Raw genomic sequence first — 24,091 nt, 5'->3', positions numbered from 1 at the left:
TTTCTCAGCATGTTTACTAACGCCGATTTAAAAGTAAAAGCTGTTTGTGTGGAAAACTGCATTGGAGCGAGTGCCTCCCCTTAGATATGTAAGCAGCGTAGTACCCCTAGACCAGAAAATCTTGTTTTCCAACATTTTAAGTGAAGGACGTCTCCAACACTCATCCAGCTGTCATAAGTGAGCATGTGGAGAGGCGTTCTTTCATCCTGCATTGAAGGTTAAGTGACATACTGAAACACTATCTCTGATTTCTCAGCATGTTTCTCAAAGCCGGTTTCAAGTAAAGCGGTTTGCAGTGGAAATGAGGGTTGGTGCTAGGACGTCCCCAAATATAAGAAAGCAGCGTAGTTCCCCTAGTCCTGAAACTATGGTTCCCAACAAATAGGTGAAAGAAGGCTTCCATACATATACAGATTTGAAAATAGAGCATTTGGAGTGGCGTTCTTTCATCCATCATAAAAGGCAGAGTGACATGTAGAAACACATTCTCTGATTTCTCAGCGTGTTTACTAACGCTGGTTTCAAAGTAAAAGTGGTTTGCTTAGGAAAACCGCGTTGGAGCGACTGCCTCCGGTTACATTTGTAAGTAGCTTAGTTCCCCTAGACCAGAAACTCTGGGTTTCCAACAAGTAAGGTGAAGGACACCTCCAACACACATTCAAATGTCAGAAGTTATCATGTGGAGAGGCGTTCTTTCGTCCAGCATTGACGGTTAAGTGACATACAGAAACACTTACTCTGATTTCTCAGTGTGTTTTTCAGAGCCGGTTGCAAGTAAACACGGTTTGCAGTGAAAAACCGTTTTGGTACTAATGCATCCCCATAGATATGTATGTAGCGTAGTTTCCCTACCCCAGAAACTGTGGGTTCCCAATTAGCTAGTTGAAGGACAGCTTCCAAACTCATACATTATCTAAAAATTGAGCATGTGGTGTGGAGTTCTTTCATACAGCATAAAAGGTGGAGTGACATATAGAAACACTAACTCTGATTTCTCAGCATGATTCTGAAAGCTGGTTTCAAGTAAAAGCTCTTTGGAATGGAAAAGCCAACTGGAGCTTGTGCCTCACCTTATATAAGTAAGTACCGTAATTCCCCGAGACCAGAAACTGGGTTCTCAAAAACCTAGGTGAAAGTTGGCTTCCACTCACATATGTTTCCAAAATGGAACAAGTGTAGAAGAATTCCTTTGTCTCACCTAAACAGCAAGGCTAAATCTCAAGCACTTACCATGATTTCTCTGCATGTTTACTTGAGTAGATTTAAAGCTAAAAGCATTTTTCGCTCAGATACCTAGTTAGAGCTTATTCCTGCTGTTATATATATCGGTCGGGCAGTGCCCCAACACCACAATTCTGTTTTCCAGCAGTGTTGGTGAAGGGTGGCTTCCACACATATTCGGTTTTCTCTCATCCTCACTCTTCTGCTTAGACATCAATGCAGGTTGTGTATTGTGGAAGCCAAGGAAATTTTTTTTCATTTAGGATCAGCCTCGGAGAAAACTGAGACCTGCTTCTGCTTCTTTTCCCTGCTAGATTTCCTCTTGGTGCATTACCAATCCTCAAGAGTGAGTTCCTTTAACCAAGTAATTATTTCAAAAAAATGAGCAGGTTTCCATATGGCCATTACTTCTTTTATATTCTTGCTTTTTAATACCTCTCTTCCATCTCTTTATCTCCAGGTGTCTTATTTCTATGTCCTTTGGTTTGGGCTGATGGCTAATCAGCATTAGTGTAGAAATTGTTGCTTGATATTACTGATCTATATTCTTTCCATGGATATTTGATTTATCATTGGATTTTAGGGAAGATAGTTTCTTTAAAAAATCTCTGGTAAGTAACTTGTGGAGGACCCTGATTCTGTTGGTCTAGAACTATAATGCTTAATTTCTGAATAAGTGATACTTTCACAGAGCTCAAAATTCCAAAGGTTTGAGTGCCACCACTGTCCCGAAGACTTTCAAACTTTTCTTTGGGGGCACTCAGAACTGAGTGTGTGTGTGTGTGTGTGTGTGTGTGTGTGTGTGTGTGTGTCCTTCTGGACTTAGTTTAGCCTGAAATGAGCAAAGGCAAGTACCCCCCATTTTACACAATCAATAGACGACTTTCACAATTTGATACCTTTTAAAAATATATGAACTGTAATGTTGTAGAATTTTACAAGAGGCAGTGACCTTCAGGACTGTCAGCAATGGAGGCAGAACAGTTGGAGGGACAGCAGGTGCTCGTGCTCAGTGGCTGAAGTCACACAACATCCACGGCCACCTCTGGTTAATCTTATAGAGTGGGTGCTGTCTGCAGGCTTTCAGGGCTGTGCCCCCTCCCCACCAAACATATATATTAGGAAAAGTGGTGAGCCTCAGTATGAGAAACAATAAAGAATTAGTAGGGGAAATTGAGTTTATTGTTTTTAAAAGAAAAATTAACATCCAGGTAGTTTAATTTCAGCTCCTAATAGACTGATGTGTTGACATTCACAAGGATGCGTAAACACCTGCAAGATCATGGGGCAGGACCGGAGACTCTGAAGCAGCAATCACCACACACAACTTCCACTGCTGTCCTTGACAGCCTTATAGAATTACTTGATTAAGAAAAGGCCATAGATGTTAAATATCATCATTTTGAGAAACCAGTTCTTTTGAAATCTTATATACTAATGTAACTGAATTGGATAAAGAAATGCTAAATGTGTAATAAAGTATCCAAAGAGGTAATGATTACTGAAAACACCACAAATTGAAGAGGACCACAGCATAATGTGCATATATATTTTAATGATCTGGAAGAATCAGCTCAGCAGTGTATTCGAGACATCTAGAGATGATGTCAAAAGTGGGTGTCCTTGGATAGCTTTTTGTGAATGTTAGAGTGAAGTCAGGGTCAGGTACACAAATTTAGTTTAAAAACAAAAGGTGAACCAGATTTCTTTTCAAAAATCTATTGTGTCTTGTTAGAAATCATCAAATCCAGTGTCAAGGGAAGGAAAAAAAAAACCTAGTGACCACGTGACTGTTTCAGGAGCTGGTAGTAAAATGACAGTTGACAATTGTGTAAATTAGATATGATCTTGATGTCCAACTGACCCAAAGATTTTTAGTCCATGTGCCAATAATATATCAAGGAATAAATAGTGATATATGTTTTATCAGCTCTGTTATCCCCCCTTCAAGCCTGCATTTTGATTGGGAAACTAAGAACTTCTACTGCAGGGAGGGGGATTTTCAAAAATGGAGTGTCCCCCAACCGAGAAAATTAAGAAAATGTAGCCATACACTGTAGAGACACAGGGAGATCTGTTGAGCCAGATGACACTTGCTTTACTGTCAACTAGTGGAGGTGCAGCTTTTTGAAGACTTGGGTACCACGTTGCTGCCTTTCTCAAGGTATTGCCCACGGCTCTTGAGAAGCGATGAAGTGAGGCCAAGGAATTAGCCTCCGAATGCCCTTTGCCATGGATGTTGTCTCTATTCGCCACTTTTAAGCTTTAGCTTAGACAAGTTGCCGTGTCTTGCCAAGTGAGCTAAATACAGTAAGTACATCTTGAAGCACACGACTCTTTCCTCCTCACTGCAGCAGAGGACCTCTGCATTGGAGCATCCTGAGATGTCATCAATTGTCATTTTTCATGTTCGGAATCAGTAAGGATGCTATGTCCACATGGATGAGGAGGGTAAGATTTCAGTCTCTAAAGTGGCAATGATGGGTTGACCTTTTCACTTAAAGGGTCTCACATCAACAAATGCGTGTCTGTTCTGGACCAAGAAGAAACAAGTGTTTGAAAAAGAATAGCTTGAAAGGTCAGTGGGACATGTCAGGCATCTTCTTCATGTCCTCAAGTTCGGGTATCCAACATGGTTTTCCTATCCTGAGTGATACTGACAATTTGCCGTGCTCTGTGCCACATGTATACCAAAGGCTTTCCTAAATAAAATATCTAGAAATGGTAACATTCTTGATATGTGTTAAACCGGGGGATGTGAAGGATTTAAAATTAGTCCCTAATGTGCATTGATTTTTTTAAAGACATCAATTTTATAGAAACTTTTGAAGAATTAAAGTGACAGAAAATTACAAAGCACCTTTTCCTTCTGGTAAGAAAGGGTTCTGTATTCCTTTATTGATGAATCTAACATAGAATCAGTACTAATATTGTTTGTATTGTACTTAGTGTTTACAGAGTGATTCACAGATATTCTCCTATTTCATCTGTGCAATGACCTCTGGAAGATAAGATTTCCTAGTTATGCTTTTTAATGTCTATTTTTAACTCTGTCTAAAAGCAGATTGATTGAGCCCCATTTGCTCAATTTAGAAGGCTGGACTGATATTGTGTCAGAACATTCCAGGAGGCAGAGGAAAGGAAGAGACTGGGGTTCTACACGATGGAAGCTGCTCCTGAAATGATTTGACCAGCAGTCTTATCCATTTTTCCCAAGGCTGGAAACAAAACATAACCCAAGACAAGGAAAACAGGGAGCCCATGTGACTCCATCCTTGGCACGTAGAGTCACTGCTGTCCTTCTGTGCCTTGGAGAGGAGGATGCTTTGGGTCTCTGTTCTACAAACTCTGTTTTGTTTATCTCCACAGTGTCTTGTTTTACTGGCATATGCTGTAACTTGATTTACATTTCATAGCATTAAAACAAAAATCAAGATCTCTTTATCATTTATTAACTATTTGGTAAAGAGTTTTTGGTGAATATTGAACTTTATTATTAGGTCTTACCATGGCAATGCACAACACCTAGTTCCCCAGATAACAGCAGTGGCTTAAACATGCTAAAATTGTATTTCCCTCTTACATAAAGAAGTCAAGCAATCGGTAGCCCAGGGCTGGTTTGCATGATGGCCCCTGGGTCAGAGAACAAGATGCCTGTTATCTTCAGCCCATCAACCTGATGGCCCAAAGTGGCTGCCTGAGGGTCAACCATCAGGTCCACATTCCAGGCAGCAGAGAGGAGGGAAGAAAGGTGCTTCAGTTCCCTTTTGGGATGGTTCTGTAAAGTCCCAGGTAGCTTTCCTGCTTTTATCTTGCTTTAGACAGAGGGCTGAGAGACAGCTTGCTATGAGGTAAGCTCAACTCAGGACCAGCCTTCTCCCTCGAGGGGAGGGGAGGGAGTGGGCGGGGAGGAACCGATCATCCTGCACATGGTGTAAGACACCACGATGAGCCGCCGGGGGCCTCTGCAGTCCGCCCATTGCTTTGGGCTGCACTGAGCGGTTGGTAACGGTTGAGATTTTCACGTAGAGGTGCGTGTATGCTTGAACAATTGCTCGGTTCATTTAAACTAGTGGCTACCAGAGCACGTTGGAGAACACATTTGTTCTCACCTTCTAGCCAGTGACCCTCCCGCCAGGTTGCTGTCCTGCTGTTCATTTCCACGTTATTTTCCAAGACTTCCAGAGGAAATGTAAGCAGCCTGATGCTCAAATGCTTTTCTGTGTGATTCCCCCCTTGTTCTTTGAAGGAACAACAAATTGCCTAGAGAAGAGTGGACAAAATTCCAACCCTCCATTTCTTTAAAGCTCTGAGATTTGGTGTTAGGAAATAGAAGAAAATTCCAGAAACACCGTTAAGAAACATTATTTCTTTCAAATGTGATTTTTAACAGCAAAGGACAATATAATTTATAGAACAACTTTTAAGACAATTGAATTGGCAGTAAGTTCACATAATGAAACTTCCAACAAGTCTTTATATTTCTCCTGGAAATTCCTTGGCTATTGGTGTAAATTATTAATAATTAATATCAGCTTTCTATTCTTTCTCTTCCTGTAGTTGTAGAGTTAACGTGAAAATAGCTTGTTGTGTCACTGAGAAAGCCTCCTGGTCAGCCTTCTAGTTAAACAGCTTGTGTGCGTTTCGGTGGCAGGTGTGCTAAATAGTAGTTTTCAGGCACTTGGGGGATGCCCATCACACCAGCACTGTGGGAGCCTATTTCTCACCCACGACCAGGTGAGACCCTCCTTTCCTCCACTGCCTCGCCCAGCCCCCCGCATTCTGGTTATTTCTCACCACCCAATTTCATCAGATTCAGCCCTGCACAAGCAGAGCAAGTCTTGGTTTCTCAAAGACCAGGATCTTAGTTCTAGGCTTTCTGTTAAAGGACAGTGTATAAAATCAGGCAAATTTATGTGTCTATTGAGGCCTCGGGATCTCTGCAATTAAAACAAGAAGTTGAGTTACAATACTATTCTTTTCCACTTCTGAATTTCTATAACTCCACACAATAGCTTTTTTATTAATTAGCTAAAAATTTTTCCAGAATATATTTTCCTAAGATTCACAAATATCTGTTACTTTATATTTAAAGATGCTATATTTAAAAAATGGAATAATTATTTACTTTTAAAAAGTAATTTAAGTCAAGAAATGTTTGATACTGAAAGTTTACTATGAGTTCAAGTATGTAAGCTTAATTTTTGTGGTACTGTCGTTAAAACACACAACGTGAGAGTTGTGGGTTAAGTTTTATCTGGGGCAAAATGAGGACCAGAGCCCAGGTGTCAGCATCTCAGAGAGCTCGGAGGAACTGCTCTGAATTTGAGGGGGAGTTCAGCATTATATGAGATTTCATTGAATGCGGACGTGCAGTCAAGTATACGTTAAGTCAGAGGCTGCTGCTATTCGAGGAACAGGTGTCTCTGTTAATGATTTTAGTGCTTTTCTAGATAGGAGGAGATGCAAGAATTTGGGCTCATAAAATTTCCTGAAAATGTCTAACTATCTGAAAGATTTTCTGCCCATTTTCCCAGAGCACAGAGCGCCCCATTCCTGATCTCCACCCTGAACTACTTTCAGAGGGTGTTCAAGGTCAGCAGCTGCAGCGGCTCATGACTTAATCAAATCAGAGGCAGATGACAAGTGCCAATTTTTAGTTGACAATATGTATATATTGTAGGAAAAATGTTACTTTCCAACCCTACCCCTGTTTTACTTTTAGTTAGAGCTCAACTGATAACTGTTAGATGACTTAAGTCAGATGAGGGGTGAAGGAGTCGTCTCGTGAGCCGGCCAGTGCTCTATGTCAGCCTCCTTGATCACATTCAATTTTCTTTCTGTTCAAACAGCATGCATCTGATTTTATGAAGTTTGGAGCCTGTCCTGAGCACATGGGGTCTGGAAGTGGCCCTGTTCCTGTGGTCTTTGTTTATTCTGTGAATTATGGTGTGAATCTTTATGTGCCCAAGCTTCATCATAATTTCAAACTTTAAGGATTTAAATATGGGAGATGGATGCCAAGTTCTGGGAATAGATTTTCAGGATAACAGCCAGGATTGGTAAAAAGTAGGGAGAATGGATACAGCCTTTAAAAAAGAAAAGTTATTTTACAATTTCTGGCAGATAAATTAAAGTCCTTGTTGGGATTCTATCAGGAATGTTTAATTGGGAGACCTACCTCCCATTTTCATGAAATAAAATAATTTTATTATTTGTTTAGTGCCTACTGTCTAACAAATAAGTATCCCCTTTGCATATAGTTTTATCATTTAATCTCTACAAAGATTCCCTGGAGAACACACGTGTCACAGGTGAGGGAACCAAGATCATCCAGGGTAAGTGGCTGGAAGGCAGATGGGTTGGAGGGCTTACCCTCCTTCAGGCTGAGACAGAGACACCAAGGTTTATTGACAAGCGTGTAGCTGAAGTGGTTTATTTAATACTTTGCTTCCTTGATGAATTGGATCTCTTGAAATTGTTTATGTCTGGCTTATCTTCCCCTCTCTCCTCTGCCTCAGGACTTCTCCTCGTAAGTAGTATGAATTCAGCCTGAGCTGATTCAGGAAAATCAGAAAATAAAAAATTAGCCCACACAAATGACTTCTTAGTCCTTGTAATTCAGTACTTCCTAAAATTCTCAGAAACGCAAGGAAGGTGTGTTACCTCGGGGACTGAGTGCATTTGAAGAGTGAGAAATGTTAAGTGTGATCTGGTAAAGGCGCAGGCTCTATAGACAAAGATCCGGGTTTGGATCCTGGCTCCATCAAGTACTGGAAACATGACCACCTACAGCCTCAGTTTCTTCATGTGTTAAATGGGCTGATGGAGCTCACCTCCAAGTGGTCAGGTCAAAATGAGATGGTACGAGTGACTCTCAGGCAGAATGCTTGGCAAAGTGCTAGTTGCTCTTGCTGGTTTATAATGTCCTCTTAGGTAATTCCGTTGTCCATTGGCTTGAGAATACCTCCTCATTTGATTTAAGAAAAATAGCATGCCTTAAGAATTTTAAAAATAAGGAATGAAGATTTACTGATTAATGCTGGGTGTATTTTTATAGGTCATTTATTAAAAAAAAAGTAGGAGTTCTCTAAAGAGAATTTATTCAGTGTGCCTAGAATATGATTCAGTTAAAAATGGTTTTCCTTTAAATACTTTTCAGAAATTTTCTGTGATATTTTTCTTGAAAAGTACTTGAAGATTTCTGAGGAGGTTTTACATTTAGAAAAGTTTATTCTTGTAACAATTGACACATTAAATAAATGATTCATATCCCTGGACAGCATAAAGCCCTGGCTTTTTTTTTTTAATATATATAATTTTGGTGGTTAGTTCTATGACATTTTATTGGGTAGAACTATCTCCCATTTCCATTTTACAGGCAGAGAAGATGAGTCATACGATACTCACTATACAAGAGAAGCAGAGGCTGATTAATTTGGGCAGAAGTGTAAAAGGGTGTGGAGAAAAAAATCGTTGACTCGCAAACTGGACGCATTCTGTGGTGCTGTGCAGCTGAAACGGATTTGATTTTGCTTCTGGGTTGTCCTAGGTTTTGGCACATGTGCCTGGAAATGTCTCTCGGGCAAAGATGCTTATTTAAGAAGGTTGTCATTGTAAATGTTCTTAAGAGTATTAAACAAATTCCACAGCAAATAAATGAACATGTTTGGAAGGTTTTCCACCCTCATGTAATTTCCAGAAAACAGACATGATTCACTTGCTAAACCAAACACACAGGTACAATAATGAGCCTGGCTCACATGACTGGACAGCACGGAGGGAGCCTCATCTATTGGCGTGGGTTATGCTGCAGTAACTGCACCTGAAATTTTAATTAGAATTTATTTACAGCGAGTGCTGCTTCCGCGTTTTTCTCCCCAAAGTAAGGAAGCGCCCTCAATGCCTGGCCATTAGTCTGCAGAGCCCCGCGGCTCACACACTCCCCTGCTCATCAGGAGGCTGATGGAGCCAGTTTGCTTAGACACACTTAGCTACACTCGCAGCGGGGATCATCAGTCTCTTCTGTGTGTTGATCTCCACGTGCAGGGGAGAAAATCGACTTTTGCTGCCGACAAACGCTAATTGACTACCAGTTGTTTCAGAGGGACTGTGATGTTGAAAACTGGTGTCCCATTCATTTTTATATGTTGGATGCTGACAAATTTCACGGCAACACCTTCACGGTAAGTACACCCACCAGGGAGGGTGTCGGAGTTTGAATCTGTGTGTTTTAGTATTCAGATCCTGGCACTGGTCAGTTTACAGTGTTCTCGCTGGGTTTGGGAGACTGTTTCTGGAGCGATTTCTTTGGCTTCCAATAAATTTGCAAAGCCGTCTCCTTCAGTCGATTTCTGATGAGTTGAGTTGGGAGGGGCATGTGAAATTGGGGCGGGCAGAGAGGTGCAATGAAAACTAGCCACCATCTGGTTACCTTTCATTTTTTGTGGGCCAAAAATGCTTGTCTTCTTTTCTTTTCTCCTCCATTCATCCCTTCAGGTCAGGGAGTCGTCTTCAAGAATTTCTTCCTAAAATGTAAAGTAATGATGAAGGCAGTGTGTTTCTGTGGTTGATTTCATTTGATTTGCTTTCATTGTTAAAGATTTTCTGGTGAGGTTCTTATGAGCTCTTAAAAGCTGGAAGAGCAGCAATACCAAGGAGAGAAAGTCAGAGAAATGAGTCAGCGGCCCCTGTGAGGTCTGGGGGACGAGGGCAGGAGGTGGGGCGGAGGCAGCACCGTGGCCTCACCTGCAGCCCTGAGGGCAACGTGCGCATGTAAAGCCAGCGTCTCTTGTCACCATGTGTTCTAACAGGACTCCCACTAAAGGAATGCGAGGAGATTTGGGGAGGCCTTAACTTTTACCCTCTTGCCAAACATCTTTAATGCTGACTGTATTTATTCAAGATGACACAGAGATCACCTGCAGAGTGTGAGGAAGCGGTGCTTGCTTCCTGTCTTGCCCGCCCCAGGCTCACTCATCAGACACCTGATTCTTGCAGGCACTGCAGTGCCCGTGGGGGGAGCTCTGCTCCTCGGGGAGCTGGGCACGGCAGTGCGCACATTGAAGCCGGCCGCACCATCGCTGATCCCACTCCAAATGGTGAGATGAGCCCTTTGTGTAAGTAGTAGAGGTGGGATCCAGAGTCTTCCTGTGTTTAAGGAGTTCTGCAGTAAAGCCAACTTGGAGGAAAGAAAGAAAATGCCTACTGTTCCATGACTGTGTCCTAAGGGTTTAAAGCTCACTGTGGAGCACACGTGAGATCTCATTCAGTAAATACTCTGGGGTCTTGATTCTGACTTGTCTTGAATTTGGCATTCTCATGTTATTTCTCTTAAAATATGTCTAAGCAATCATTTTTGTTTGATGGTTATGTGTGCATAAGGGTCCTGAAGAAACTGTTGTGGATGGAAGTGTGGGTACCAGAAGGGCTGGTGGCCCTGGGGGCTGCCCGAGCTCCACACCATTTGTTACCAGCAGTCTTTCAGATTGCATCTTATTCCAGAGCTCATCGGGGCTCCCATCTCTCACTACGTGTCTTGAGAGAATATTTGTTCAGAGGGGAGGGGACGGGGTGCTTCCAAGTTTGGGTTCTGGGGTTCCCTGTCTAAAGGTGGCACTGGAACAAATCATTTATTCATGGAGTAATGAAGCCCCCCAGTCTCGTGGCTAATTGGGACTCCCTGTCCTTCTTCATTTTAGGAGCTGGAGGGCTTGGGTTAGGCCCCCAAACCTGTTTTTTGGTGAGCTTTCAGTCCTATAACTCCACCTGGGTTGTCCCGTTTCAGTCACATGACTTTGATTTTTGCAGGTAGGTGTGAATCCTGGATAGTGCCTGGGACTTCCTGGTTTCCCCTACAGTAGGGACACTGAAGAAAGTTCACCCCATAAGGTGTGTTCGGGGGCCTCGAGGACAAGTAGGGACCCACAGACAGATGTCTGGATGGGTGGCGATCAGGCCCAAGTCTTGGAAGAACAGAGATTCCATTACTGTTTTAACAGTGAAATTGAAGGAGTAATTCTGGAAGGTCTGATGCAACTGAGATTAAAATTATTATATGGTTTTTATTGTTAGCAGGAGTGGTTTTTAACCCTTAGACCCAGTCCCCCCTATTGACAATAAATATTTTGTAACCTTTCTTTTCTGGTGCCCGGAAGTGAACGTCATAGAAAATGTAACCTAACTATAAATATGATAAACAAATAGACAGGTAGATGGAAAGATGTTTTGCCTAAATTCTTATATTATGGGGTATTTTATATTCTATGCTAATTAGTGACCACTCAGGACAAAAGGCACATACAAAGGGAGTCACTTCTAATAAACTATTTTTCCAACCCTTACCTAACTGGGAAACAAGTGGCTTCAGAATGTTAGAGCACCTCCCAAGTCCCTGGGGAAATCTCCTTGTCAGAGTTACACTTGCTGATGGTGTCCTGTGCCAAGTGCAAGCAAATGCGGTTCGGAAGCTGCCCGGAGGCTGACTCCGGGGATTCCTTCTCCGTCGCAGCTGTGAGGGAGCCTTGTCTTTCCTGACCACAACCAAAGAGGCGATTTTGAATCTCTTAAAACTGCCATACCAGTGTATATCACAACCCTCACAAGATACGTTGAATAAAGTAGAAAACTTTAAGTGTCTCCTTTAGGATAGAAATAGGGTATAAAAGAAATAAATTAAAAAATTCTAGTGCCCGAATAAGTGCTACATTACACTGGCTGCATTATAAGGTTAGAAAACTTCATTACCGCTTTACATACCACATCTTGTATTTAGATTTTATTTATCTTTTTTTCCCTAAAGAAAAAACAATCATTTGATGAGTTCTTGTGTCAGAGGTGATGAGCAGAGAGCAAGTGTAAAACCGGGAATCGTGGTGCTGGTTAGTCTAAGACCATCTCCGTCACTGCGCAGATCATCTTTACTCATTTTACTGCACTTTTTGGAATCACCTTCTCACTTGGAAAAACTCCCGTGTCAGTTGGATTTGCTAGTAAAACAATTATTTTTCTTACCTAGAACATCAGTGATGTTTTCAAGATGATAAAAAAAATTTGCCCATGGCATTTAAACAGTTGCTTGTTCTCGTAACTCATGGCTCACGGTCTCGTATTTGTCACAATTGGAACTGTGTTTTCTTTGTGCAAATTCTCATTGCTTTGGTGACGCAGGGACACTTGTCCTTACTGGATGGAGTATGATAGTAGTTTTTTGCATTCTCTCCCTAAATCTGGAGTCCTGTGTTATGTTTCCTGTTAACTTAAAAAATAGGAATATTGTTATTTACCTAAATATCTAACCTCACACCAGTGGTGCATATCAAATTGGTCCAAATAGGAATTCCAATATTAAATGAGACAGTAATTTCACAACCCACTTTTCCAAAAATTTGGATTGATGGTTCAATTATACCAGGGACATTAGCTGTTTTAATTGAATCAATCATTGCTTTCTTCAATAAAATTTTCCATTCCATCTGCTCTTTTGGTTTATTGTTCTTCAGTGTTTCATTTGCTTTCTTTCCCAAAAATATATGATTTTGGCTTTTGTCATTGAAAACCCTTACTGGTTTTGCTACCTCATGCTGGAGAGGAAGGCTTGTGACTGTTTTATAGTCACTGGTTTCATGGTTGTATGAGTGCTTAATGCCACGTTGCAGGGGTGTGGAGACCTAATGAATTGTGTACATAAAAGGCTTAGTCTACACTGAGTGCAGGGTTAGTGTTCGCAGCCCATGTCATCAGTATCATAATTAATCCATTACAATCATCCTCTATTAATCAGTGTTTTCCTTCTAACGTCTCCAGGAGAGGAAATGTAGTAGTCTAAATGCAAATCTTTGCCAAACTTTCAGTCAATTCAAAACCTTTAAAGCTTTGCTGTCAATAGGACTGTGTGCCTTCTATCCCTAATTCTGCTCCTCCTGACCCAGGACGCGGTCTCCACAGCTGATGATCCATGAGACACTGGATTCTTGATCCCATGGCTCTGTGTGTTCTGAGACATCTGGGGACTTCAGCACTGTTTTAGGGGCTTTGGGTCCCACCTCTTCATAGCATTGCTGAGATGAGATCTGTGGGTTCACCCTCATTCTTGACTGTATGGTGCATTTTTTCTAGAACCAACACACGCCACCGTGGCAGCACTGCTTTGACCACGTGCTGGGGCAGCGTGTGCTTGTCAGTTCTTGGGTTTAAATTTTCTGTTCTAATTTCTATAATGGGGTATATTGACAGATACACTCCATGTAAACAGAAGCTCTGTGGGGTTTTCAGCAACTTCTAAGAGCATAAATATTCCTGAAGCAGCTAATCTTCCTCCCAACAAGTGAGGAGCAAGCCGGCAAGTCCTGGGTGCCTGTGGCGGCCAAGCTGTGCAGCCCAGGCTGCTCACCGAGGAGCAAGGAGAAAATCTTAAAAACCTACTTCCATGCTGTCTTTCACAGAATCTCAGAAATGAACGTTTTAATATCTAAAGAGGGGTGATTTTTTAAAATAAATTTTTTATTTTTTTCCTTTTTCAGTTTTATCAGGTAGAATTTTTACAGTTCAACTTCACATACACATATTGCATGTAAATACATGTATAGAGCATACTGCATTTTTTAGTTTACATATATGTACTAATTATTGTTTCTAAGAACAGATTAGAGCTTTAGATTTTTAAAATTAGTTACCAGAGGAATAAGGACATCTACAAAAGAATAAACAGAATATGGTAATCCAATCACAAAGGACAGTCAGATGTGCTTGCATATATTCAAGAAATCAAAACAATATTTAGTTCATTTGTGGTCTTATTATTATTGCTATTAATTTTAGATTCCCCATAAATGAAGTCATATGGCATTTTTCTTTCTCTTTCCACCCCACTTCACTTAGAATGACAGTCTTCAGGTCCATCCATGTTGCTGCAAATGGCATCTTTTATGGCTGAGTAGTATTCCATTGTATATATGTATCACCTCGTCTTTATCCAGTCATGTGCTGATGGACATTTGTGTTGTTTACATGTTCCTTGTTCTATGTCCCTTCTGGCAACAATTACGGATTTTAAATATTTTCCACCTTAAAATCCTTCCTGAAGGAGATGTGGTAACTGGAATCAAAAACAGTTACAGCACAGGGTTGTTTGTGATGGGCCCTGGGGGCTTGGTAGAAAGGTTGGCAGAAAGGATTTCAGATTCTGATCAAATGAGTCCTCCTCTTGTAGCCCTGCTGACCGCCTCTCTCACGGCCTGCCCTACAAGTCTGACCAGTCCCTTCTGTGAATCCTACTGTATTGTGCACAAATTTTGTCCAATTGGTGTCATCCAGTAGGGACCTTAAGTGAGGCACCCAAGCTCCTGTGTTGGTTTCTTCCATCAGCCCTTAACTTCCTTGGGAGCCAGGACTGTCTCATTGCCCCAAGGATCCCTAATGCCTAGTGAGATGCCTGATAAAGCTGGTACTTAACGAGCACATGGGTCAAATGGAAAAACCTGATCAAAAAAAGGCCCTCATTTTTCAGACATGCCTACTTGAGCACATAGGGTAAAATGACATGTCTTCTTGGATTTGCTGTCAAATACTTCAACAAAGGACAAATAAAAGAACAAAGGTCTGAATAAAGGAAATATGGAAAAGTTTGTGAATTCCTTAATCTGGGTGATGGGCTGATTGTACTATACTTACTGATGTATACTTAAGTTAGTTTATAATTTTACTGTCATTAGCTGAATAGCAAGTATTAATACGTATTAATTGAAATCCTTAGAACTGAACAAACTTACCCCACACAAAATCCTTAATATCCTAGTAGTTTGTCTTTCAGAAATCTTTTCCCACAAAGACAGGAAAAAAGGGAAAGGCAGATCCGTGCAGTATTTCCACGTTGTCAAAAGACCAAAGGCCGATACAAAAGAAGAGATTGTAAAAAAGATAAAGAGGCTGAAATCAATGTCCGGAAAACCTAGCTAACAATCCTAAATGGCCCAACTTAACTAACCTCAGCACTGCTGCATCAAGAATGGGGCAAATAGCACCTAGTGGATTTTTTTTTAATAAATAAATAATAATCCAGTTCCTACCACAGGCAATTATGATAAGACTGAGTATAATTTCTAACACCAACTAGTGTACAAATCATAATTTCTACTTGATTCAAACTGCTTCTTCTATAAAATTTGAATCTTTTTATTCTTAAGACAGATTTGTGGCCTATGACCTAGTGATAAAATTTTCAACTGGCTTGTATTAAAAAAGTTCACCATAGTGAGAGTTTATTACATCAAGTATTCCTTTTTGGGAAACCCATGTGCCTTGTCACTCTCTTTCATAAGATTTCCTGTGGAAAATTCAATCCTTCATTCAGGAAAAGGCTGAGCAATATATCTCATGGAAAACCTTCATAAACTGCAACACAAGAAAATGAAAATGACAGTGAGCAGCCCGTGAAGCCGGCAGACACACAGCGCACGGCTGTGTTCCCGCCTCGAATTTCTGTAACCAGCAGGGAAAATGTGCATTTCAAGAAATAGACATAAACACTTTTCAGGACCTGAGCACACAATTTCCCTTTCAGGGTTTAGTGGGCTTCCATTTAATTCTATGAGAAATGTTTAAAACAACAGAACAACAGCTGAGATAGGGTTTAAAGTAACTTTTATGTCTTAGTGAAAATAAAGCCAACTGATAGTTATCATTTTTACTTTATTTGATCTCACTCTCTTACTTTACCTCCCCAACCTCCTCCACAAAATGATGGTGAACATCCCCTCCTGTGTCAGAAGGCTAAGTAGAAAGTACCAATCAAATGGAGGTGTGCTTTGTTGTTTTATTTTTCAAAACAAACAAGTTTCATTCATGTGATTTAATAATTAACATCAGAAACAAAGTCTACTCAATAAATGGTAGCCAACACATGTCATCATAGCTGCTCATCAGGTTTGGCCCCACGTTACACACTTTTACATGGACATGTGCCATGTGCTGTCATGGGAAACGGTGAGTGGGGACAGGGCCTCTGCTCTCACAGGGCACACAGCCTGGTGGGGGAGGTGGTGTTCAATCATTGCCCTTTTTTTTTAATGTACTTACAAATTATGGGAAATGCTATTTAAAAAGAACAAAATGAGTCAATGAAAGTGAAAAATACAAGGACAGTATTTAGGCTGAGGGAAGACAGGGAACCTCTTTGAAGAGCTGACACTCCACTGAGACCCAAAGGACAACTCCGGTGCTGCAGGTGAAGGGCAGGGACACATTGATAAAGGGCTGATATCCAGAATATACCAAAATCTCTTTAAACTCAACAAGAAGGATGAACAACCTGATTAAAAATGAGCAAAATGCCTGAACACAGACCTCATCAAAGAAGAAATCTAGATGCCAAAGAAGTCTATGGAAAGATGCTCCACAGCATCTGTCATCAAGGGGATGCAGACTGAAACAGCGAGGTACCACTGCACACCTGTCAGAACTGCCAAAACGCAGAACACTGACAGCACCGAATGCTGGTGAGGATGTGGAGCGTCAGGAATTCTCATGCATTGCTGGTGGGAATGTAAAATGGCCCAGATACTTTGGAAGACGGTCTGGCAATTTTTTACAAAACTAAACGTACTCCTAACATATGATCCGGCAACTGTGCTCCTTGGTGTTTACTCGACGAAATGGAAACTTATGTCCACACACAAAACTGCATACAGATGTTAATAGCAGCTTTATTCATAATCACCAGAACTCAGAAGCAACTAAGCTGTTCTTCAGTAGGTGAATGGATTAACTGTGGTCCAGCCAGAAAATGGACTATTATTTGGTGCTAAAATGAAATGAGTTATCAAGGCATGGAAAGACATGGAGGAACCTTAAATGCATATTACTAAGTGAAAGAAGCCAATCTGGGAAGGTTCCGCAACTGTCTGATTCCAACTGTATGGTGTTCTGGGAAAGGGAAAACCACAGAGACTAAAAGATCAGTGGCTGTCAGAGGCTAGAGGGGAAGGAGCAATGAATGAGGTGCAGCACGGAGCATTTTAAGGTCACTAAGACAGACTACTCTGTATGATGCTGTGACGGTGGATACATGTCATTGCACATCTGTCCAAACCCACAGAGTGCACACCACCAAGTGTAAATCCTAGTGTCAAGTCTGGGCTCTGGGTGATGATGACGTGTCAGTGCAGGTTCACCCATTGTCGCAAATGCACGCTCTGGTGCAGGCGTCAATAGTGAGGAGGCTGTGGGGACAAACTGCAGTTCATACACCGAATCCAGCCCCAGCCACCGCTGTTAATAAAGCTCTGTGGGTGTGTGGAATGTCCGGCTGCTCTGGCGTCTGAACAGCAGAGCTGAGCAGCTGCACCAGAGATCAGGAGGTTTGCAGACCCTGAAATACTTACTCCCAAGCCCTTGACAGAAAAAGTCTGCTGAGCCCTATTCTAAACGAATCAGAATTCACCCTGATGAGACAGGACAGCAGGGCCCAAACCAGGCATGGTTAATGGGACTGAAGCAATGTTTTAGTTCCAACACCTTTGCTGAAGTCCTGCAGATCCAGCGACAGACTGTAGCCAGGAAGCGTCTGCAGAAGGAGTCGGTAGCAGGCCTTCCCGCCAGGCTCCGTGATGCCGGGGGCCGCGCGCTGCACGGGGGCCACCCGCTTGAAGAAGGCGGACTTGCGGTGGAAGCCGATCAACTCATAGAGCTCGGAGAGGATGCTGCACTGCTGAATTCTCTCCTAGGAATGCTGAAGCACAGGGAGAAAAGCAACAAGCATCTGAACGAAACATGTAATTGAAAAAAGACCCGTAAAAATTTTCCCTTAAAACAGAGACCCAACGACACAGGAAGGAAGAGGAAGGCTGACTTCATGCACTGATGGGACCGGATGCAGAAATGCAGGGAAGCAGCGCTGTGCAGATGCTCCAGACCCCCTCTGGGCCCCACCTTTCCGAGTTCCGCCTCTCCTTTTACTAGAAAGGTCCGTATTCCCTGAAACAGAGGAATCTGCTACCTAAACATGGGACACAGAGAAGGGAAAGAGGAAAAGGACGGGAAAGTAAAGGAACAACAGTTCATCTAGACCCTAGGGTTTGGGCGGGACTTTCACCAAACACACAACCTCTCAAAGCACAGAGCACACAGTGAGAGGCTGACAGAGTGACTGCGACTTCTGCTCCTTAAACACCAGCTACCTGCCAGCACACGCTGTGCCCGTTACTGAATCATTACAATCATTTCAGAAACTATTACTACCCCGGCTCACAGGCAAGGAAATCTGAATCTCGGGGAGGATTTATTATCATCCTGGACAAATTCCCACGGCCCAGAAGTGTCAGAGCCTCCGGCAGACCCTGGACTAAAATGCTCCTCATCACCACGGGCCCTGAGCCTCAGGCTGAGGCCACGTTAGGTCTGCACGGGCCCAGAGCACGAGTCTGTGGGACAGGGAGTGGTCCCACTTGAAGTGCCAGGCCAAGGCCCTCAGGAACCTATGTAATGAAACCAAATACCCAAACTCATTTCCAACGCACTTCCCTGTCCGGTAGGACTGCTCGGCACATCTGGCTTATCACCTGTGCACAGGCTGTGCAAGGGGCCCAGACAGTGACGTGACGTCCCCATGGAAGTGGCTCAGAGACCGCTTCATCACAGGACAGACTCTCCCGGCTTCCAACGTTAACTCTCCATTCCATTTCCAACTGGAAAGTAAGTTTAGACTTGTTTTCCTCTCCAGAAACAAAGACAGTGGTAACATCAGCGGGAAACTCAAGACTGAGGAAGAGTCTCCTGGCCATTTGGAAGGATAGGCTGGGGAGGGAACAGAGACAGGGATCAGAAAGACCCGTGTTCCAGTCCAAAGTCTGCACATCACTCGCTTTGACAGTTTCCTTATTAATACAGGTGATAAAATCTAATTATGATTGTTGGGAAAACTAAATGAAATAACGTATGCCACTAGCATAGGTGTAAAATCCTCCATGAGTGTTCCAGAAATGGACGTGACCATGGTTAGATACTGTCTGCCAAGTCTTGTGTGCTAAGCTCACATCAGCCAGCCAGAGATGTGCCAGAGAATGCCTCAACAGCCAGCAGCCTTCTCCAACTTGGAAACTCACAGTGTCCGAAGAACAGGCAGTGGTGGATGCTTTGGGACACTCTGGAGGTAGCACTCCAGTGATGACTTTAAAAAGCTGGGGAGAATTTAGGGGACCATACAGTTCAAATACAGTAAACTCATTCCATGTCTACAAATATTCATCTGTAGCCATGATGATTCAGAGAGGAAATACATATTCAAACGTACATCATTTTCCCACATAAGTGCATCAAAACAATTTGGAAAGAATGTAACTTTCTTCTCTAGATCACACAGTGGGGATTACAAGGTTTGTACTGACAGCACTACGTGTAAATCATCTGCAAACGTAACTGGGTCCATTATCAGTCATCATCATTTGAAGGGAAGGATGGAAAAGAACAAAGCCAAGCTAATACGCTCCGGTATTTTGTTGGGTTACGATGTCACAGAGGAGACGGACAGGTCATCAAGGAACCACTCTGCCGTGATCACGGAGCCGGGGAACGGGATGGGCGGCAAGATGTATGGCGCAGCCGTAGCTGTGCCCGCGCTTCTAGGCAGGTACCCAGTCACTTCGACAAGGTGTCAAAAGTGTATGCCCACGTCCTCATCACCTGTCATGCATTAAAGAGAAATGGAAACCTATAACGGCCAATAACCTCGGTGGGTACACCGTCCAAAGAGCAAAGTCACAGTTTGACAACTGGCCATCCCGGTTCCCTGGGATTCATTCTTGGAGAACCTTAAAAACCACTCCTCTGTCCTCAAGAAGTGCTGCCTACTTGTCCTATCTTTGGCTCAGGGATACAGCACGTTCACGTGGACTTTAATGTCTGCACAGATTTGACTGTCTTTCTCCAGGTTCACTTGTCCATTCTGAAGAGGCCTGAGTTAAGTCCAAATTCCATAAGATCAATTCCCTCCAGTGACAACTCAACGAGCCTGCAATTACAAACCAACTGAACAGGACTGTCCTCAGCTAAAAATGTCACCCACCCTTCACTGCTTTCTTAATCTCCTCTCCTGGCTAATTGCAACAGACTAACACCACCCTCCACCAAGTTCCCCAACTATGTCAAATAGAAAGTAAGGTCCATAAAAGAGGAGACAACTCCATAGTCACCTCTGAATTCCTAGCATATATTAATGTCAATAAATAGAACTATGATTATGGCTTCTTTCCTTTAAAACCTTTCTGGTTATTTAAATGAGACCATGGAAGGGAGGTGTTTGGGTCCAGTATCTTGATCCAGAAGACTCTGGAGACCTTTTTCGGAATGGCTGCCCACTGATTCATTCAAAACACAACTTCTCTTTCCGGGAGGAGCTGTGATTTTCTGCCAGGAGTTTGTTGTCACTCTCATGCCAGAACAGATTTAAACTAAATACTTACATTGGATATGTTATTTTTCCCCGCTTCCAAAAAAATTGACTTTCCTTACTTCCTTGCCTTGAGGAATGCTTTTTTACTTTTCTTTCTAATTCACCCTTTTATAAAGCAGGATTCTCAGGATGTGCTTGGCCTTACATAAGAACAGCCATCCAACTCCCAGTGTGAGAGGCCTGGGGCTCACCTCCTGCCCTCCTGTCAAGGCAACTGAAACTCAGTTCAGGAGCCAACTGGCCCCCCAGGGCTTCTAAGGCTCGCGTATCTCCCAGAATCCCTGCTTTCTGGTTTGACTTGGCTTCTGAGGATTTCCCCTCACTTTCTTGACAATTAGCTGTGCAGCTTGAAAGATGAGGAAGGAAGGTCTTATTTCTTAATCAGCATTTTAAGGAACTTATGTAATGAAGGTTTTCAAGAGTTTCTAGAACCCTCCATTGCCGAGACAGAAAACACACTAGATATATTCTAAATCTAGCTATCATGTGCATTTTTTCTTTGCTTTTGTTTTCTTAACTGCTAACAGACATTTTTTAATTAAAAAATAAAATAAGGCCCCAAATAGGATAGAACATTGAAGAGGAAACAAAATTAAAGGGCAAAGACAGAAAAATGATAAGTACTCTACAAAGTTAATAGAAAAAATACACTATGGATCAGATCAGCAATTCTCAGTAACAGCTAATTGAAACCTGACCATGAGGTAAAATGTCTCTCCTGTCAGGAGACGGCCAACAGAAAACAGAATTAAATCAACAAACTAAAATTCTAAGTCTGGCGAGGTAGAGAAGTCTACCAGCTAAATGTGTTTTCTTCTGGAAAAGAGGGAGACTCACAAGATCTTTTCTGTGGAGCCTGAGCCCAGGTGAGGACGGTGAAGTGAGCTCTGTAAGTACCCAATTAGCAAAGTGAGTGATGAATAAAGAGACGTGAGCTTTGATGACAGAGATGATACTACTATTCACTTGTCCTGTAAGTATGTCTTCACGTTCAATGATCAATACCTCGGCGTCCTCAGGGATTGAGATTATAGGAAAATGCACAGCCCGGGCCTAGACCTCCTCTGTGATTGTGGCACTGCACTTAGATGTTTCAAGGGCACCTCCAACTCCACCTGCAAATAGCTGACTTCACGGTGCTCCTCCCATAGCCGTCCTGCCCAGGGCCCCTTGTCGGGGGGCAAGGTCTGTCTGCCTCTCCCAGCTCAGTCCCATCACTCACAGATGTGACTGGACCCCTCCTTCAGGGCCCAATTTCCTCAGTCAACGAGTCACACCACCCACACCTCACCTACAAAGTTCTCACTGGCACTCCCTCAGCACTGACTGTGTGCTGGGGACCACGCTGCACATTGTGCACACGTTATCTCACTGGATCTCCACAGAAGTCCTGGGAAGTCGGTATATCACTGCTTCAAGTAATAAGATAAATTGTTTCACTTCCTTGAGTGCGTCATCCAAAGTGACACGGCTACTGAGCCACAAACCTGGGACTGAAAACCATTTGAAAATTGAACACTGCTACACCTCATAGCCACCCTACTCTGACTTATCACATCACCTCCTGCCGAGCCTTCTAAATGTTTCTAAGCATTCTACAAGACAAAAGTGATCTACGAGAGCACCCCTCTCCCCTACTTAAATTCTGACAATGACGTTCCACTTCCCTTAGGAGAAAGCCCCACCGGGCCCTGAGCACAGCCCAACGGCCCGGCATCCGCGTTCCCTGCGCGGCCGCGCCGCCTCACCCACCACGCAGCGCTACACGTGCCGTGTCCAGGACAGGGATGCTGACTCCGTACAACCCGGGGCTCGTCTTACTCAAACAATGATCAACCTCTTCAGTGCTGACTCTCAGAAAAATGTTTTCTCTGGATGAATCAGTATCTTTTTCCTTACAACTTCCCATCATTGATAATGAGCTCCCCCCAAAAGAGAGAAAACCTAATACTCAGACTCCTTATCTGTAAAGTGTGAATAACAAGGAAATATGAGAGGTTTTAAGCGAAATAATATTCATGTGAGGCTGAGGGACAATTCCCAACATACAGTAAGCACTCAATATGTGCTTACTTAATATTATAAAATAGATTCCATTCCAGCAACCTTAATCAATGCTTTATGGCTTTGGTCCAAAAGACTACCGACAAACTATTGGACGAACCCCTTTGAGCAGATCCAGCCCAAGCGTACTGGGATAGGTAAGCCTTGACTCCAGTTACAGCTGCAGCCAACCAGCACTACGGGGCGGGGCAGTTTGCTCAAACTCTTACATGTTGTTTGAGCATTTAGTTGTAGTTATTGAATAAAGACAGGTATTATATAGTCAAAGCTCCTGAAACATAAATCTTCAAAGATTGATGCAAATTAGTTTCAAGTACAACACTCTCACTAGAAATTATTTGAAAATTATAGTCTTAGCTCCTCCACACATCGAAAGGGCATTTTCTTAATGTATCTGACTATATACACTGAGAGGATTGTTTAAAAGAAATTAAGATGAAGCCATAATGAATAAGCTTTCAGTATAATCTGCACAAAGCCCCACCCAAGGGTCTCACTTCTCACTTCCACATAGGTGTTCAGGTAGCTTAACCTGGGTCTTGGTTTCTTATGACACGGGGGTGGGAAGAATTGTGGATAGATTTATGTAGCAAATATAAATCTAGGGTATTTGCTGTGTAGGAATCCTAGAAATAAATAAATTGATATATAGTCCCACCCTTAGGAAGCTCAGCCTTTCCAATTACAACAGCATTAAAAATAAAATGAGAGATACATTTAACAAAATTTTACAAGATTTGCACATTGAACATTTTGAAGTATCACCAAAAAAAATTAAAAGATCTACATATATGGAAGGCATCCCATGTTCATGAATGGTAGACAATATTGTTAAAAATGTTAAGACTCCCCAAAAGTGATCTACAAATTTAATGGAATCCCTATCAAAATTCCAGCTGACTTCTTTGCAAAAATTGAAGAACTGATGCCAAAATTCATATGGAAGTGCAAGGGACCCAGGTCAGCCAAAACAATCTTGAAAAAGAAGAGCAAAGTTGGAGGACTCACTCAAAGGTTACTACAAATCTATAGTACTCAAGTCATTATGGTAACTGGCATAAGTTTGGATGCATAAAATCTATGAGACACAATAAAAAATCCAGGGGGGAAACTTACATTTACAGTCATTTTCCAGAAATGTGCCACAACACTCCATTGAAAGAATAGTCTATTCAACAAATGGTGCAGAGACACCTGGGTATCTGAAGGCAAAAGAATGAATCTGGAATCTGGACCCCCGTATTTTATATAACAAATAAAATATTAATTCAAAATGGATCACAGACGGAAACGTAAAAACTAAATGTATAAACTTTCTAAAAGAAGACATAGTTTAAATCTTTGTGGTCTTAGGATAGCGAT

The 24,091-nt window shown here is 42.3% G+C and overlaps 1 long non-coding RNA gene and 1 pseudogene across 3 annotated transcripts; one reads left to right on the top strand and one right to left on the bottom strand.

The window, feature by feature from the left end:
- LOC116661733 overlaps positions 1 to 24,091 on the top strand; it is a 708,679-nt pseudogene that overhangs the window by 676,287 nt on the left and 8,301 nt on the right.
- On the bottom strand, positions 6,293 to 18,034 carry LOC116661744. 3 transcript variants are annotated; one of them, XR_004317665.1, is made up of 5 exons: positions 14,991 to 18,034; positions 12,235 to 12,478; positions 9,656 to 9,749; positions 8,058 to 9,046; positions 6,293 to 7,778 (listed from the first exon to the last, which is right to left on the bottom strand). It is a non-coding gene; the product is annotated as an uncharacterized LOC116661744 (long non-coding RNA). The 3 variants fall into 3 exon arrangements; XR_004317664.1 differs by lacking the exon at positions 8,058 to 9,046 and having other exon boundaries at positions 6,294 to 7,778; positions 14,991 to 18,027; XR_004317666.1 differs by lacking the exons at positions 6,293 to 7,778; positions 8,058 to 9,046; positions 9,656 to 9,749 and adding an exon at positions 11,443 to 11,753 and having other exon boundaries at positions 14,991 to 18,026.

This window comes from Camelus ferus, chromosome 36 (assembly GCF_009834535.1).
Source record: "Camelus ferus isolate YT-003-E chromosome 36, BCGSAC_Cfer_1.0, whole genome shotgun sequence".
Lineage (NCBI taxonomy): Eukaryota > Metazoa > Chordata > Mammalia > Artiodactyla > Camelidae > Camelus > Camelus ferus.
This window is presented reverse-complemented; position numbering and strand designations above follow the sequence as displayed.